Here is a 19,505-nt window from a genome sequence, read left to right on the forward strand (position 1 = left end):
GACTCAGAACTGTATCTCATACTCTAGCCAACATCAGTACAGTTGGTTATATGGCAGAAAAACAAAAGGTGTGCTGTAAAAGTGCAAATTGATTTTACTGCCCAAGTTATTCTGTATAATTATATGCTTTGCCCCTCTATATGTTTAGAAGTTCTCAAAGCACTTGGAAAATATTAAAGGGCTAATCTACCCACTGTTGAAATCTACGCACACAATAGACTAAAAACTTGAAAAAATATATTTTTAATCTAAACTATTTTTATTTTGTGTGTCTTTAAAATGTTTCAGCCCACACAAAAACAACAAACCAATTTTTGTAAAAGAAATTCACTTCCTATTAAAGATATTTTTAGTACAGAGCAAATTGCAAACAGTGAATTATGAATCCATTAAAAATGATCTATGGAAGGGTTGGCTCAGGCTCTGTAGAGTTTGACTTGAGCTATGGTAGTACGTTCAGCTAAGATTAATGGGAACACATTGCTGTTCTACAGCACCAGTATCATACAGAGAGCTCAGTGTGAGTCTTCATCTACCGTTATAAAATGTTACCATCTATCACATGAACCATGCTATATTTACCATTCTTTGTAAAGAATGAAGTAATGTCCCAGTGAATGGTGTGAAGAGTAACTAGCTCTAAACAAAACATGAAAACCTTTGTAATACAAACTAAACATCATGGCTAAAACACAGGCATTAGAAATTAGGTGTTTGCTGCTACTAAATCATTTTCACGACATAGTCATTTTACCTGTTAAGGTTAATCTTTGCGACAATAGCCAAATTAATTGTGAAGCAAATACAATACAAAATCTCACTGATCGCAGCAATGCCAAGTTCTAATCACTCACACATTAGGGCAGGTCTTTTTTATCAGCAAGAAGAATGCCTGTCTATTTTTTTTAATCCTCCAAATGGTTATTGCCTAGATTAGGGGTGCGAGCTGCTGCATTTCACTCCAGTATCGCAGGGCTGATAAATTAATCCCGTTATGCAGAGAATGATTGTAGCATGCTTGTCACTGTGCCCTGGGTTCCCCAAACCACCGTTAAGAGCTATTGGCTGAAAAGAGGAACAGCTCATGCTTCCTCACTGTACTGTGTCTCCTCTAACAACCAAGCCTGGAGCACAGCCTCTCACTGCACTGGCAGTCTTTAAGAAACCAGCCAGCTCCTCTTCACTGTGCAGCTTTGGGCATGGGGAAACTGGAGTATGCAGGCTATCCTCTTGCACTACTACCTGGCCTCAGGGAACCCAGCGGATGGTCACTAATCAGGGGAGCAGGTTTTCTTTCCCTGACAACTAGAGCACAGACTTCAAAGTCTCTATCCAGAAGTTTCAGAGGCCGTTATTTGCACTGTTTTAAAGCCAAGAATAAATTATCATACATGTAACTCGTATGATTGCTTTGTGCAGTGTTAGCTCATCTTTAAGTGACCAGTGCATGTGAGAACATTTAATCCTGTAGCTCCCATTTGCCATCCCTAAAATTCAGACACACTGCCTCCTTAGTACACTGCACTGATCTAAGCCTTTTCTTTGCAATTGTTTGCTCTGTCTTTCCTAATGCATGTTATGTGGTGCTTTGGATGTGTGATGCAATAAAGGCTTTTTACAGGCTAAAAGGGAAGGGTTCATTCCTACATGTAAATACATGAGTACTTATGTGAAAGCCATCATGAAATTAATGACAAACAGAAGGGTGAGAAATGACGACTTTATGGTAGACTATTTATGAATATCATAACTCTCACTTACAATCCCAGCATACCCACATGCTGAAATTTTATAGAAGAGGAAAGAAGTATTTAACAGTACCAACATTGTATGATCCTTAAGTGATGCATAGGCCTTCTGTTTGCCTTCTGAATAAGAATGAATTTCACCCAATATGATGGGGACTGGTTTTTAGAATTGTTTTAAAAACAACCACCACACTTATGTATACATACAGAAAGTGGCTAATTTTCCAAGACAGGTTTTCCTGTATGTAAAGGCTCAATGGAGCTCAAAGTTTTGCAGTGTTCTAAGCCATTGTAAAGTATACACACTACTATTTTGTGTAATAAAAAAAACCTCCCAGAAAGGGAAAGAGAGAAAGAAGTTGAAGAGTGACAGTCTGTGTGAACAGAAAAAGTGTAAAAAGGAACTGGAGTTTGAGCAAAAACTTGCCAAAGAAAAAGAAGGGATGTTGGAAAAAGAAAAACAGCTGAAAATCAACCGGCTTGTACAAGAGGTATGTTGTGATAAGTGTTGGACTATATTTCTTTATAATTTTATTATTTCCTTCTATTTTATCCTGCTTTCCTTCTGCAGGCAAAACTCTTTGACTCTCATGGGTGTCTAGGACCCAATTCAGCAAGGTATTTGAGCATGTGTCTAACTCAAAACGTGTGTAGTCTTATTGACTTAAAAGGTACCTTATGGTACTTAAGGTACCTTGCTGAGGTGGGCCGTTGCCTAGTCTGCAGATGTGGGTTATTTAAAATAACAAATTACGGATCTCGTTCAGTATACCTGGCAACAAGTGAAGAATACTAAGCTTATGTTGAGATCAGTGCCCACCTTTTTCCTTTTCTTAGCTTGCTTTTTTGGTAATAAAAATATGAATATCTGTAAAAATGAAAAGCGGGAATTCAGTGCAAGACAAACATATAAAAAAAAGAACTACTAAAAATCAGAAACAATATGACCTGAGCAAATGAAGAAAATGTTTAAATTGAGATAACAAAGCATAGTACTATGTTGGATGTAAAATTAAAGGAAGGACTGAGTTCTTTTCAAACAAGGCATGCACTTAAAAATAGAGAGGAGAAATTATAACAAACTGCAATAAAAGGAAATGGGAGGAAAGTAGAATATGGTGTGGGATTTTGGGGATTTTGTAGAAAGTTTATTAAATCTTTGCATGTCAGAAAGACAGTGGCCCAAATTATCTGCTAGTATAACACTATTGGTTTCCGTGGAGAGTTTGTTCCAATGTGTCAGATACTTAAACACAGGATAACAAAATACACTATTCTGTTGCTAACGGATGAGAAACCGTATCCTGAGCTTTCTTATTCACAAGAGCACTTCTTCCTCAGATGGGTAGCCCTACTGGTTTAAAGACTACAGTACTCTCACATGGGATATTTAGGGGTTTTCAAGGACAGGCCTAATGGAAGGCAGTGAAATAGAAAATGATTCACAAGAGCGTGATTGTTTTTACAGAAAGTGTTTTAAAGTCAAATACATGTTGTATCTTCTAATCTTGTGTGTGGTGTAAACCCATTAACCTTTTTTTATGCCACGGTGATATGACTAAGGTATCTGAGACAGAGCGAGAAGATCTGGAGGAATCAGAAAAGGTTCAGCACTGGGTGGAAAGACTTTGTCAGACACGGTTAGAACAAATCTCCTCTGTGGAGAATGATACTCCTGAGGTAAAAGAAAGCTCTTGCTTATCCCTCCATTGTGATATCTAAATGACTTTTGTATGTTTCATAGAGAGGCAGGGAGGTTTTGCAGGGTGTCAGTGAGAAGAACCTCTTCCGTTCTTTCCCTTTTCAGCCTTTAAGATTGACATAGACGGTATTTAGCATTTGACATCTGCACATTTTTCAGGGCGCTATCTTCTTTGGGAAATGCATTGCCATTGGTAAATGCGACCACATGACATCCACTGAAAAGCAGCGTGACCACTTGACAGTTCTGTATCCTGTTAGCTGACCCTGCTAGATTGGCTAGGATGGCTTTTGCTAGCCATATTCAAAGTCAAGACGATGAGGACTTTACCACCTGAAATAATGATGCTTTCCAGGCAAGAATGCTCTGAGGATGGAATCATTGATATTCAGGATCTTGAATGCATCCTAGTACCTTGGAGAGATAGGGATAACAAAGGGCCAAATCATATCCTCACTTGAAATTATGTAAGGAAAGCAGACAAAAGCTGAGGGAACTCTACAAGAGTCACTTAATAAACTTTCATTCAAATCTTCCCCTTAAAGGGGAGGAGTTTGAGAAGAGGGGGCACATAGAGAAAGGTTTATGGCCTTATAAATCCATATCCACAGAGATGTTTTCCCACCATCCTGCTGCTCTGGCTCCCCTCCCAGCACAGCTGCTTCAGGATGACTTCCCTTGGGAATGAACAATAGCAGCTGCAGAGAGGACGCATGGTGATCTCCCACTTGGATAATTCTAGAGTCAGCAGAGAGCAGCTGGTCCTCTGTTCCTCCTGGCCCAGTGCCCAGAGCCATGTGGCTCTCCAATGGAAGAGTCTCTTGAGGAGAGGGATATGTTTCTGCAGAAATTCCCCACACCTTCTGCACTCACTAGCTGCAATCTGATGAATTGCAGTCCCCTTCGGTGGTGGAAATGAAGGGGCATGATATTGGGGCCAAACTCCTTGACATATTTTCAGAGCTCTGCTGCTCGGAACTATTTACTAGCACACGACTGTACTAATTACTTTATTACCGTAAAACTATTTGAGGAGATTAAACCAGTATAAATCAAGAGAACAGGATGGTTCTGAGGGATTAACCTGTCTGAGCTATTAACAGCCATTATGTATTATTATTTGTTATTAATTGTAATATATCCTTAAAACAAGCAGCAGTTCCCAAGGGTTGAAGAGCAGCCTCTTAGATGGTGGAGCCACTCTATGGTACTTAGTTGAGACTATCATTATGGACAGAGCAGTAATCCATCTGAAGAAGTAAAGTCAAATAAGACTAGGATAAATATCTTGGTTTCTCTAGGGGTAATTTATGCCTCTTTAATCATTCCTCCAGGGAGTGGACAAAATAGTGGATAAGAGAATACTGATTAAGTGAACTTTCACAAACATTTTAATATGATCCATGACAAATGACTACCGGAAACATTTAGACCACATTCATATAGAATCCCTTCTCCACTCCCCAAATCCGGATTAATGTACTCACTTCTTCAGAACATCTAGTTCCTGTATTGATTCCTGTGGAGTTCATAAGCCCAGCAAGGACTCAAGCTCTGCATGGGCTACTCTGCATTGACTAAGCTCTGCATAGATTTGCTTGGACAACACCAAACTCATTGAGACTAAATCAAGCACTTCCCCTCCTCCCACATATGTGCCCCACTATCCTGCATATAGCTTCCACCCACCAGGACATCCAACACCATCACTATCTCATACACAATCCAGGTGGATGTACTTCCAGAACTGCTTATCAGACACTCAGGACTCTAGGGTGGTATTAGGTTGGCTGGGTATTTTAACCATGAATTCCCAGCACTCTATTTTTTCTCTTTAAACTTCAGTGCTGATTAAGGATTTTCCCCTTATTGATAATTTATAACCTTTACTCCAGATTAATGGCTTTTTTTTTAATCTGGTCTGGAAATCCTTTTAAATGACTTTAGAATTTCAGGAGCTGCTTGTAAAGTGCTCTCCTCTTACATCAGCCACTTTTGCAATGAGCATTTTTTTCCTGTTTGTTTTGCTTTTTGTGTCTGCTCTTTTTATTTCCCCAGCACAGCAATTATGTACTGTATTTCTATTAACTGTATTTTTTTAAACTGGAGTAAGTGCTCTTTGTACACAAAAAGGCTTCAGAGAAAAAGTGGTGTACAGGTTTTTTTAATAAGAACCCAGAACCTTACAGTACTGAGTTAATTATAGCTTGTGGGGTCCTGCTACTTGCCTTTAGTTTGTTCAGGTCCATTATAGGCAAGTGCACGGTTAAGGCAGATTTCTGTTGTCATTACACCAGCTGACAAGTGGACATACATCTGCTTCTCCTTCTGCTACATCAGTGCGGAGGTTTGCAGGTGGTCTGCAGCTTCACACCACAGACCTTGATGATATTAACCTGGATGAAGTTGACAAGCCTACAAAACGCATAGCACCTCTCCCTCCAACATCTCACACAACTTCTGCAACATCAGCAGCTCATCCACTTTCTTCACCAAATGTCCCATCTTCAAGAAATCCAGCCCCTTCACCTTCTGCAGCTTCACGGGTGACTTTATCATCATCCTCTGGGATGCATTCTCCCCCACCTCCTCCCCCTGCCTTCTTACCCAGTCAACCCACTGGATCTCTCTGTCTACCACACACCCTGTTAGAAGAAAGAATGGGAAACCACAGTTACCATTCTTCTGGCCCTACAGAGTCCTTGAATGGCTGGGAAGCAAAAAATTACAGAGGAAGATCTACGTTTGGACCCATTAGCTCTCAGAATAATGAAAAGACCTACTTATCAAGTCCAAAGGTATAATTTAATTATATTCTCCTCTCATTTTATATACATCATTCTCATTAGTGATGTGTACAAATAGCAGGTGGAGAATATTTGTGTGTTTGTTCTGCATAATGTTCCAGATCTTCTGCATGCAAATATCTTTTGCAGAATGCATTAGTTAATAGCATCTTTTGTGCTTGACCATTATTAACTATAACCCATCATATTTTAAATACAAAGAAATCATGTGACCTATTTAACTATATCTGCACAGAAAAACAAAAAGTAGATTATTTTGTAGTTGAATGAGATATAAAGTATCTATAAAGTAGAATATTAGTATTCAGCTAATATGGTTTAAATATGACCCTGAATTGTTTTACTCAGGGAAAATAGTGGACAGAGAACAATTAGGTTGAAGTCACATGCTCAGAAACTTTTGAACTCTTAAGCACCAATAGTAATCCTTTGATGGGAACAAGGCTAAACATTCTTACTACAAATCTGAGGGTTTGTCATTTTAGTAGTTAGTTTTCTGGGGAAATACTCTGATTGTCCCTTATTTCAAACTCACTAGGTTTATTCAAAAAGAGGGTCTACACTGAATATTTCAAAAAATTCATATATTAAATCCCATTACTCAGGGGAAAATTATTTCTGTGACTTCATCATACGAGTACTTTTCTTTACTAAGGACTATAACATCAGGCACACACTCAAATCTTTGTAATAAAAGATCTTTCTGCAGATATTTTATACTAGTTTCCAACAGTTCAGCTGGGACCCTTTGTGGTTGTTTTTCTGCATGGATTCACTGCATTGTGTGCTGTGGTTTTCTGCAAGATCATTTGGAATAATAATGACTGTGTTGTGGGTATTGCAGCTGAACAGGGGAAGGACAAATGGGCAAAGGATTGAAATGACTTCTTAGTTTTCTGTGAAAATGTGCAGATTATTTCTATTTAAAGGATAGTTTTAGAAGAGTGAATTATGAATCTTTGTTTTGTTATAAACATAGTCTGATTATTGAGGGGACTCCATAAACATAGTATATAATCACATTTCAAGAACATTTTAGCTTCTCTGGAATTAGAACAACTGCTACATCTTTTTATGGAAGATGGGTTTTCTAAATGTGGTTCTCAACCTTTTTGGGCTCATGAGCCATTTATAAATGTTTATAGCCTGTCGTAACCCAATAAATATTCTGGGGGTGAAGGCCCTGGGTGGTTTCTAATCCACATTAGGCAGCTAAATAAGTGACCTAATCTTCAAAAGTTCTAAGCACCCACCAGCTGCCACCAAACTCAATAAAAAGGGTAGGTCTGAGAGGAGATTTTAGCTCTTAATCAATAAAATATTAATATTGGGCCAATCTTACTCTCTTATATGCATATAAACCCATTGTTTTGTCTTCAGTGGGGTTTCACATCAGAATCTGGCCTAGCTGTATAGCTCAATTACTAAAGACAGGTAGATTATCCCACTCTGCCTATTGTGGGGTTTTTTACACCTTCCTCTTACATGTCTGATACTAAACACTGTCAGAGACATGACAGTGGAACACATGGACCTTGGGTTTGGTCCAGCTGAGTTCAGAATCTGGCCTGGTGTGCCTGTTTCCTTCTTAAATAGCTTTGTGTTTCGCCCAAATAATATAAACTAACATTTGATGTTCCCAAAGAAGTAACTGGTTTCCTTCCTTGTATCTCATCCTCTGAAAACATTAACTGACTCGGTTACTCCCAATCAACTGAATAAATCTATCTGATTTTAAATACGAGACCCTGTTGTTAGACCAGTCAAAGTTGAAGTAAACAAAGATTTATTATTCTGGTCTCATAAACATCCTTTCCTAATGTTATAGGTTTCTAAATCTTTTTAGCATCAATAATTTTCTTCACCGTGGCCATTTAATTGCAAGTTCTGCCAGGTGCTTGCCAGTGCTGAAGGAGTGGAATTACCTGTCAAATATTATTGGCTATGAACTGTTCATAGATGTGGCATGAATTGATTTGAGCATCATAAGTATGATTATTAGATGTGCAGTAATGAAGCTATTATTGTTTAGGGTTTACGAAACACTTCTCATGTTGGCAAAATATCATCTGCATCAAGCAATCCACTGGTATGTCATAAACTTTTTTATGAACTTTCAATGTAATGCTAGTGTCAAGGAATTTAAAAAGGGGATGATTTCCCCCCCCCCTTGAAAAATGACCATCATATCTTTGGATTCCGGTGTGTAAGGCAGTCATTGCATTTACAAGATACCTGGTAATATCACCCTCCATGTACCAATTAGCAGTGCTAAGCTCTAAGAGTATAAATGACTTTCTCAACAATAGAGGGTCCTGTGGCACCTTTAAGACTAACAGAATATATACTTCTGTTAGTCTTAAAGGTGCCACAGGACCCTCTATTGCTTTTTACAGATTCAGACTAACACGGCTACCCCTCTGATACTTTCTCAACAATGAATCTTCACATTTCAACAGTCTCAGAAATATAATCTTGAAGCATGCATGGTGCATGTACAATATTTTTTCTGTGTACTGTGTATTTGTGTTTGTCAGGGAGACACACAACATAGTTACAATTCTATGTACTTTAAATGCAGTTTGGGATAGCATCACAGCTAAAAAATATAGCCCAATATAACCAATCTTCGATTGTTTTACTGAAAGTGTATGTAGACATTGGGTCATATTAGAAGAGAGATATGTGCTAAGAAAGGGTGTAACCCCCAATTTCCAGTAGAATCCAAGTATTATGTTAGTGGAAGCTATTTTTAAATTTCTTCCTATAATAAATTCACAAACTGCTACCATAACATGGGTCTGTTGATTCCCCGTTTATGTTCCATGATACAATACAAACATATACACTGCATCTAGCAAATAACACTTGAAAAAGTGTGTGTCTAGTTTGATAGACTGGCATATAGGGAAAAGTCTTTGGGGTCCATTTCTTAAAGGTTGTTATGGGCTTACCCAGGCACTGTATAGCACTGGTGTGGAGAATGTGTAGAAAGGAAAAAGACGATGGAGAACCTTTTCACCTTCCTGTGGGACAGCAGGACAGGATCCCTCTTTTATGCACAGGAGGGAGATGGGAGAAGACCAAGCTGATGCATTGGCCTTTATAATACATCTGCAGGAAGCATGATCTGAGGGTTATGGGTGTATCTTGTCCACTAGGTGGGCTAATGCATATGCCACCCACAGCAGCATGTGCCAGCTGGCAGATGTTTGGATACACATGGTTCCTTGTATAGAGAAGTGGTAATTTTTACCTCCTTCTTGAGATGGCCATTCCACCTTTTGTCAATCCCACCCATCTGATAGGGAATGTACCAGTCTACATCCCCACTTCCCAATGCTGCACTGGCCAGGGCTAGATTTGTCGCCTGTGTATAGAATAAGAACAAACTAAAAAAAGACACTTCAGGAAGGTGTGCCTTTAAAGAAAGAAACCACATATGAAACTATAGTATTTTGTAAACATAGGAAATTGAGTTTAACAGCGATCATAGTTTAATGGATATCAGGAACTTATTTGATTGGAAAATAGTTTCTCTATACTATGGCTATTAGGTTAGACCAGTGGTGGGCAACCTCTGGTCCACGAGCCGCACACAGCCCATCAGGGTAATCCGCTGGCGGGCCGCCAGACAGTTTGTTTACATTTGCACAGCCGCCAGTAGCTCCCAGTGGCCGTGGTTCGCCGTTCCTGAACTGTCTGGTAGCTTGCCAGCGAATGACCCTGATGGGCAGGTTGCCCACCACTGGATTAGACTGTTTCACAAAGTTCAGTACAGCTGTCATTGTTGTTATGGGAAAGACATTGATAAATACTGTTCATTTTCTCACAAAGGATGACATTCACTCCTGTGCAGAGGGCCAGCACAAGGCTCAGGCAACACTTAAGCCTGAAATGGATAATGGGGAAATTCATTATTGGTTTAAAAGTCCTCAGGTAGTTATTACCCCATGATAACTAATCTAAAACTTCAGACTCATTTCCTGGTAAGCTGTAAAAAATGGACATTTTTGAAGATGTGAAGGGGACTTGCATAGCGAATATTTTAAAGTCATTTTAAGAGTCTGTAAGCTAGCACCAGAGATATTCCAAGATTCCTGTGTTTGGGAAAGGTCTATCAGTGATAAGCAACTTCCAAGTATCAGACCAGTATCTCTTCATATCCCCTTGATGTCTTCAAATGTGAAAACATCACTAGTTTGTCACAGAAAGGATGAATAAAGGAAAAAGAAATTCACTTTGGTCCCTCCAAAATAGTGATGGTTCATACAGCTACTCATATTCCTAAGCGAGTGTGATAGAGAGCTATTTTTCAGAACACCCATTTGGCTGAAAACAGCTCATATTGGTTTTGATTCAAGACTGTCCAGATCTGAGTTTCTTCCACTAGCCACTCTGTAGAGCCAGGTTTCTGGAAGTAAGTGAGACTCCTGGAGATATTATCCTGATCCAGAGTAATTTCAGAGAGTTGATCGCTAGGAACATTACGCTACTCCAGGGAATTCCCTGGTGACTTTCAAAGACCTGGCTCCAAAACTTTTCTCTAAATTCTAAAACATACTCCTTTTTGCTGTAAAAATGGGATTGTGTAACCAATTTACTGGAAATTATTCCAATCATTTCCATAGTAACAGCTTGTACTACATGCATGATATCTGGAATACATCATGTTTCCTATGAGAAATGTCAACCGGAGTTGCTGGAGCTGAGTCAGAATCTAAACCCATAGGGCTCAGTCCTGAACTCTTTAATCAGACAAGACTCTCATTGACGTCAGTGGGAATTTTGCCTGAGTAAGGAGTGTAGGATCAGGCACCTAATTTGTACATGTCAGATGATTAACTCTGAAATGCCTCAGAGTATCTACTGTATTTCAGAGAGTAAAGGGACTAATTACTGTGACTAACTCTTGAGCTTAGCCCAAGATGAGTGATTTTTAAGACGTTTCTAATGGAATAATAATAATAATAAATTACAGGCCTGGTGAATTTCACTTTAGAAGATCAGTTTAGCCACCTGACTGCCATATATCTTTAACTATCACAATTCCAATTCAGGTTTGCTGTCTCATTACATTCATTGTTTTAGCATTACTTCTTTAGCTCTTAAATCAGTTCACTGCCTCTATTGGATAAGTGCCAAATGCAGGGATAAAATTTTCCATCATCCCTCTGAAGTAATGGTTTAAGGAAGAGAAGCCTTTATTTAGATCTACCAGGAATTACATTGTTTTGTCTTATTGTCATTGTAGATCAGTTAATAAAATACTTCTGACAGCAATTTGTTATACTAGTGGCAATAAGTTCATAGCAATGAAGTGATGTATATTGTGGTGCCACTGCAATATGATTGGTTTGCACAAATTGCATTATCTTTAATTTTCTTAAATTGAACCCCGATAGCAATTTGCTCCAAGCCCACCTACCCAGCGTCAGCCAGTGGTACCTATAGTCTCTAAGCCAGTCATGCTGCAACCTGATCCTAATTTTATGGTCAGGCCAACAATCAAACCGGAGGCCCTGGTAAGCCTTTTCTAATATTCTTCTCTGAGTGCGATAAAGTTGTAGGAATTTTTCTTGTTGAATTGTCTTTAAAGGGTCAAAGTTTGTCCTTGTGTTCTCCTAACAATAAACCATGTTGAATTGTTCTGAATAATCAGATGGTAAGTGTTAAAGGTCTGAGTGTGACTTTGTGAATAACAGTCACTCTTTCTTACAGCAAGGAGTTTAGAGGGGGGGGTTATATTAGGGTGACTAGATAGAAAGTGTGAAAAATCAGGACAGGGGATGGGGGGTAATAGATGCCTATATCACAAAAAGCCCCAAATATCGGGACTGTCCCTATAAAATCAGGACATCTGGTCACCCTAGGTTATATATTTTTATTTTTATTTCATACATTGTTTTGATTTTATCATTTGTGTATTCATTCATTCAAAAAGTCAAATTTGCCATAAGTGGCAAGATTGTCAATGTTAATTTTTGCCTTTACAAGGAAACAAAATGTATATGATTTATACACATTTCAAATTCTTTCCTTCCCAAGGAAAAGATAGTAGACTGGTATTGTGGTTGTCCTGTTAAGTGTTACACAAGTAGATTTTTTTCACATCTGTTTCCAGTGTATATAAAGATGTATTGTGCTCTGACCAAAATCTTAGACTAAAAGTGTTTGTGCTAAAACTTGCAGTGGACCCTGGAATTTTGTTGTATTAGGGACTTCCTTTTGTTTGTTTTAAACCTGCTGCCTATTAATTTCATTTGGTGACCCCTAGTTTTTGTGTTATGAGAAGGAGTAAATAACACTTCCTTATTTACTTTCTCCACACCAGTCATGATTTTATAGACCTCTATCATATCCCCCCATTAGTTGTCTCTTTTCCAAGCTGAAAAGTCCCAGTCTTATTAATCTCTCCTCATACGGAAGCCATTCCATATCCCTAATCATTTGTGCTGCCCTTTTCTGAACCTTTTCCAATTCCAATTTATCTTTTTTTGAGATGGGGTGACCACATCTGCATGTAATATTCAAGCTGTGGGCAGACCATGGATTTATATAGAGGCAATATGATATTTTCTGTCTTATTATCTATCCCTTTCTTAATGATTCCCATCATTCTGTTCGCTTTTTTGACTGCCGCTGCACATTGAGTGGATGTTTTCAGAGAATTATCCACAATGACTCCAAGATCTTTCTTGAGTGGTAACACCTAATTTAGACCCCATCATTTTATATGTATAGTTTTATTGCAATGTTGCCTATTATATCATGAGTGATACTAGTATGATAGGTCCTGATCCAATGCCCATTGAGATCAGTAGAAAGCCTCCTTAATGATGAAAAATAAATCACATCGGCACTTAAAATTCTTGAATTACAGGGTTGTGTTTGAATTCTAAACTCTAAAAATTAGCTTGCATGTTATCCATAATTGCCATTTATTAAAATATTCAGAACGTTCTGCTTTAATAATATAGTGATTCTTGTTCCTCTGTTTTCAACATTCCAATTAAATCAGATACAGTAGCTATTTAATGATCATTTTTTATCAAAAACACGTTCAGCCCAGAACTGCTATGTTATACATGTTCTCAAGCCAGTATGTGCATAAGAGAGCTGATTTTTACCAGATAAATATTAATTCCTGACCATGCATCAAGCAGCAGGACCATGATTATGTAATGGATAAAAAGACTGTGAATATAGATATTCCATTCAATTGTATACATGGAAATTTCATTTTAGTTTGGAGTGTGTGAAATAACTAATAATTCAATCATTTACCAGCATCTCAAACAATTTGAAATTGCTCAGAAAAAAAGACCAAAATGATAATCCAGAGTTAATATAATTTAACATCTGGAAAAAAATGTGACATGCATTGTAAAACTGTCTGTTTGCAAAAGCAGCACTGGTCTAAGTTCAACATATTACATGTTGATTGTAGCCAACTGCTTACAATTAGTCTTGAAGAACTGGAAACAAGATTCACCCTCAGAAGGAACTTTGTCATTACTTGTTATGCATGTACACACGTTTTCCAAATCACAAGGCTTTTATAATGTTGCAGGTGTCAATCTCCTTTATTCCCAAATTGCTTTATATTATTAGTTGGGAATTCATGGATATGGGGAGAAAATATTCTTCTGATATGATTATCAAAGCAAATTACTTTGTAAATTGCATTTGTAATTCCACTTTCTAGCTTCCTACTGTGACTTAGTCCTTTATGCTTGTTTGTACTGTCCGCAGGTAGGGTCGCAGTATATTGTAAACTGGGGTTTAATATTTAAATAGTGTAAACAAGACGGAACAGTTTTTTTATTATCCAGGAAAAATGCAGCTACCACGTGCTTAACAAGCAGAGTTTATACAGGATCTCTCCTGAAAAGTCTAAAAATAAATTTGTTTCACATAGAGGGAATAATATTTGTCATCATTTCTGATTTATGTAAATGTTTAGAAATAGGAGTAGTTCAGCAGCTTCTTCAATTCAATATGTGAAACCACCAAAGGCAAAATAGTTTTCCTTTGTTAATGCCTTTCCTTATTTCCTTGCACATGACCTGTAAAGATCCTCCCATCCTGATTCTGTATCTAGTACAATCAACATAGTTCCTCCCACCTTGTTTCTATATATGGTAAAAAGTTGTGTGTATCAGTCATTGGAGACTGATTTTTGAGGAATTCATTGAATTGTGTTCTGACAGTCAAAAAGAGGGTTGGATTTTAGTCAAGCAAACTATTAGCTAGGCAGCCCAAAGGGGGCAAGAAAATAATAAGGGAAGAAGTCTTCCAAGCAGAAGAAGTTGTCTCTCTATCTATTCTTATTTAAATCTTCAACTGTGTCTACACAACTATAAAAAACCTGCAGCACCAAGGTCAATTGACGTGGGCTGGGCTGCGGGGCCGGGGTGAGTGAGTCCGGCCTGGCCCTGAGCGCAGGCAGGACTCGGGCAGTATCTGGAGGGAAAGCAGGGGGGTGGCCCACGGGGCCAGGTGGCGGCTGTTCTCCCCACCTGGACAGCTGGACTCGGGAGCAGCCGCTGCTGCAGCTCCCACTGTTGCGGGGGGAGGAATCGGCCAAGCACGTGGCGCTCGGTGGCTGCAGCTCTGGCGCTCGGGCCCGAACCCTCCGAGCCCAGGCCTGCTACGGTGACCCAGCAGCGCGCGCGCGCCCAACCCCTGGCCAGTCGCGTCTGGTCTGGCTGCCCAGCTGGTGCAATCCCGCGGGAGGCCCCGGGGCGGAGGCATTGGCAGCCCCATTCGTTCCCCTGCGGGACCTGAGCAGGACGGGGGGGGCTAGGGCCTGCTGCCCCCGCTCTGGGGCCGCCTGCAGGATTGCACCAGCTGGGTCCCCTCAGCAGGCCCGGGCTCAGGGGGTTCACGGCCCGGGCACCAGAGCCGCAGCCGCCGAACGCCACATGCTTGGCCACTTCCCCCCGCGGCAGTGGGAGCTGCAGCAGCGGCTGCTCCCGAGTCCGGCTGCCCAGGTGGGGAGAACGAACAGCCGCCGCCTGGCCCCCACGGGGAAGTTGCTTCGGCCCCCGCTGTGGTGGACAGCGGCGGCAGCCAGGAAAGTTGTAGCCCGGGGAGGAGGGCTCCCTATTTTCCTGGACATGTCCTGCTTTTTGGAAATTCCTCCCAGATGGGGATTTGAGGACCAAAAAGCCGGACATGTCTGGGAAAATCCGGACGTATGGTAACCCTACCTGACCAAACATTGCAACACAAAAGCTGTTGGCTCATCCTGCCCCATCTGTGTCTGATTTTCTTTGACTGATTGCTGGTTTGATTTTTCAAATGCTTACGTCAAGGCTCTCTTTCCCCTGCATCCTCCCAGACTCTTCTTACACGCATACACCTCCCAAACCAGGCCCCATGAACCACAACCAGTCCAGGGGCAACAGGCACGGGTCCCCATCCACATCCCACCCAGCTAAGGGTCAAATTCAGCCCCTGCTGCCTGGCTTGCATGGGAAAGCGAGCCACTGGGGCAGAGGAAATTGGCTGCTGCTCTGGGCAAGTCTCTGTAGTAAGGATGCAAGGGAATAATAATAAAAAGAACCACCAGAAAATATCAGCTGTCAGCAGCCTGGGTCCCAGCCATCGTATTTGCTAGGAGAGATCAGAAACACTTAACATCGCTGCCTCCCTTGGTTTCATCCCCCCTGTGTCCACCTAGGCTGCCTGAGCAGTTCCAGGGCCCAAAAATGGAAAAAACGTACCTGCAAGAGACACAAGGTTGTCACCGTGCACCCTGCTAGCCCTGTAGAGTCGCACCCTGGCTGGCCGGGCAATAATGTCCTGGCTAGACCAAGTCCCAAGAAAATCAGCAGTTCCCTGCTCCATGGTCCATGCACAGACAACTCTCCCTTCTCCCACTGACAGGGGAGGGTGTTTAGGGCTGGTTCTGGACAATGCCCAGCCAGGCTGAAGTTGCAGCTTACATGGGAAATGGTTCTTTGTTTCAGTGCAAGGAGTTGCAGAGGCAAAAGTTCAAATCAGCAAAGTTAAGCAGAACCTTTCGCTCGTGGCTAGCTGGCTTCATCTGCAAATCACTGTGCAGACACAGGCCTTGATTTATCCCCTGGTCCTGGCAGCTTCTGCCCCGAGGGACCCAGATGTGGAGGCCCCCCCCCCAGGGATGGAAAGTCCACCTGGGGATTGGGGCAGTAGTAGGACAAGGTGCTTGCAACCTTAGCAGCTGCACAGTGGATGGGGCTGATCAATGAGGAGGTACTTCTGCTCCCAGTCACTGCAGCAGCCGGGGCAGCCAGGGCTCGGGGCCTCTCCCAGCTCCAGCAAGGGGTTGGGGCAGCCCAGGCTGGGGACTTCCATCCTTCCTCCCCTGCTCCAGCTGGGACTCAGGAATTCCACGCACCCCTCCCCAACAGCTGAGGCAGCCCAGGCTCCGACCAGGCTGGGAACTGACTGTCTTTCACCCCAGCCGAGGCAGCCCGGGATCGGGACTTCTGCCCTGCCCTGCAGCCCTGTCCTCCTGCTGCCCCAAGCTCCTACTGCAGCTCCCCGGGCTTCCTCCTCCAGCCCAGGATGGGGACTTCTGCCCTGCCCTGCAGCCCTGTCCTCCTGCTGCCCCAAGCTCCTACTGCAGCTCCCCGGGCTTCCTCCTCCAGCCCAGGATGGGGACTTCTGCCCTGCCCTGCAGCCCTGTCCTCCTGCTGCCCCAAGCTCCTACCGCCGCTCCCCGGGCTTCCTCATCTTGCGTCTCCTGGGGGCTTCCGCTCCTGCCGGCTGCAGCCAGGGCAGCGTGGGTTCAAGAATTCCACTCTCCTCCCTCTTCCAATCCCCCTCCCAACAGCTGAGGCAGCCCAGAGGCTCCAGACTTCTGCTCCCTGCTGCTGCCCGGGTTCGTAGGTTCTGCATCTTCCTCCCCGCCCGGCAAAATGACGGACATTTTGAGCTATTTAAAAATTCCTCCTGGACGGCAATTTAAGATCTAAAAAGCTGGACATGTCCGGGAAAATCCGGACATTATTGACTTGGATAATGGAGTAGAGAGTATACTTATAAAATGTCAGGTTTCAGAGTAGCAGCCGTGTTAGTCTGTATCCTCAAAAAGAACAGGAGTACTTGTGGCACCTTAGAGACAAACACATTTATTAGAGCATAAGCTTTCATGGGCTAAGTGGGTTGTAGCCCACGAAAGCTTATGCACTAATAAATTTGTTAGTCTCTAAGGTGCCACAAGTACTCCTGTTCCTTATAAAATGTGCAGATGACATCAAGCTAGGTGGAGTTGCAAGCACTTTGGAGAGCAGGTTTAAATTTCAAAATGAATTGGTCTGAATTCAACAAGATGAATTTCAATAAAAACAAGTGCAAAGTACTTCACTTAGTAAGGAAAACTCGAATTCACAGCTACAATATGGGGAATAACTGTCCAGGTGGTAGTACTGCTGAAAGGGATCTGGGGGTCATAGTGAACCACAAACTGAATATGAGTCATCAATGTGCTGCAGCTGCAAAAAAGGCTAATCTGATTCTGGGAAGTATTAACAGGAGTGTTGTATATAAGACACCTGAGGTAATTGTCCGACTCTATTCAATGCTGGTGAGGCCCCAGCTGGAGTACTGTGTCCAAGTCTGGGCACCACAATTTAGGGAAAATGTGGACAATTTAGAAGGAGTCCAGAGGAGAGCAACAAAAATAATAAAAAGTTTATGAGGAAAGATTAAAAAAACTGGGCATGTTGAGTCTTGAAAAAAGAAGACTCGGGGGCGGGGGGGGAAACCCGATAAGAGTCTTCCAAAATGTTAAGGCCTGTTATAAAGAAGACAGTGATCAATTGTTCTCCATGTCCACTGAAGGTAAGGTAAGAAATAATGGGCTTAATCTGCAGCAAGGAGATTTAGGTTAGATGTTAGGAAAATCTTTATAAAGTAGGTAAGCTCTGGAATTGGCTTCCAAGCGAGGTCATGGAGTCCCCATCATTGGAAGCTTTTAATAAAAAGTTGGACAAATATCTGTCAGGGATGGTCTAGGTTTACTTGGTCCTGGCACAATGCAAGGGGCTGGACTTAATGACTTCTTGAGGTCCCTTACAGTCCTACATTTCTATGAATCTCTGAAAAACCACAACAGGTATGATGATAAAACCAATGTGGAAAGATAGACCTCATCCTTGTTTAAGAATTTTTAATGTATGAAGAGGCACATATTTAGCACGAAAATTTGTGTTTACATTTTTGTGCACATTGGACTCAGATAGACCCTAAAATATTAGGTTAAATCTCAATTAAGTGTTACTAACCAATACTTTGAAAGTGCTGCTAGGCAATCAAATGGAGGCAAAATAGAGTAAGAACTTGACTTGCTCCTGTGAATAATCCCAAACAAGTCAATGGGACTCTTGATTTAAGTTAAATGAGTAGCATTTGATCCTTAGTCAATAGAACTATTCCTCCAAAACAGACCTCAGAATTCCACAATCAAATTGAACTAAGTTATCAAGCAGAGACATTTGAAGAATGCTCCCATCCAGGACCAAATCCTGATATCCTTACAGCTTACCCATTCCTTAGAAGAATTCTGTGTTATTCAGTGGAATTCACCCTGCAAGATGAGGAGTAGCCTGATGGGAAAGAGGAATCTTAAAATAACTCTGTTGTCATTCATCCGTACATTTTCAAAACATTGGCCAAGTTTTTTTGCATTAAAGTTTCCATTGACTTGAGTGGGAATTGCATAACATAGACTGAGCAGATCTCGCTCTGAAAATTTAGGGGTGAAATGAAGCCTGATAAACAAAATTATTTTAAGAAATCTCGTGAAATGGAAATGTGCATTAATTATCTAGGGCCTGATTCTTCCCCCCCTTCTCACATTCAGTAATACTTGACTCCATGATTACTCCCCATTGAAAGTACTCAATGGAATTAGTACTACTAAATGTCAGAGTGAACCAGGCCCTTTATAAGTAACAAGGATGAATAGAAATTAGATAGGTTGGTTGATTTTTATATACAGGGAAAAAATTAATGTCTGCTTTGGCACTTTTCTTTTTTTCTTTTTTTTTTTTTTTTTTTTTTTTTTTTTCTTTTTTTTTTTTTTTTGCAGCCACAAGAGATGTTTAAAAGGATGGTGGTTTACAATTCATCATTTAGATCTAACAAAAAACAAGTAAAATAACACTTTCCCTCTTTGTTTGTGTGGTACTTTTTTGTTTTGACTGTTCATAGATGATAACCTCTTTCTTTTTCTCTCTTCTTTTTTGTTGACCA

General features: G+C 41.1%; 1 protein-coding gene across 4 annotated transcripts in view; it reads left to right on the forward strand.

Moving 5' to 3' along the window:
• The window catches only part of USH1C (USH1 protein network component harmonin), a 108,292-nt gene that overhangs the window by 65,438 nt on the left and 23,349 nt on the right, over positions 1–19,505 (forward strand). The gene's annotated exons all lie outside the window — the stretch shown is intronic.

Source organism: Chrysemys picta, chromosome 4, assembly GCF_011386835.1.
Source record: "Chrysemys picta bellii isolate R12L10 chromosome 4, ASM1138683v2, whole genome shotgun sequence".
Lineage (NCBI taxonomy): Eukaryota > Metazoa > Chordata > Testudines > Emydidae > Chrysemys > Chrysemys picta.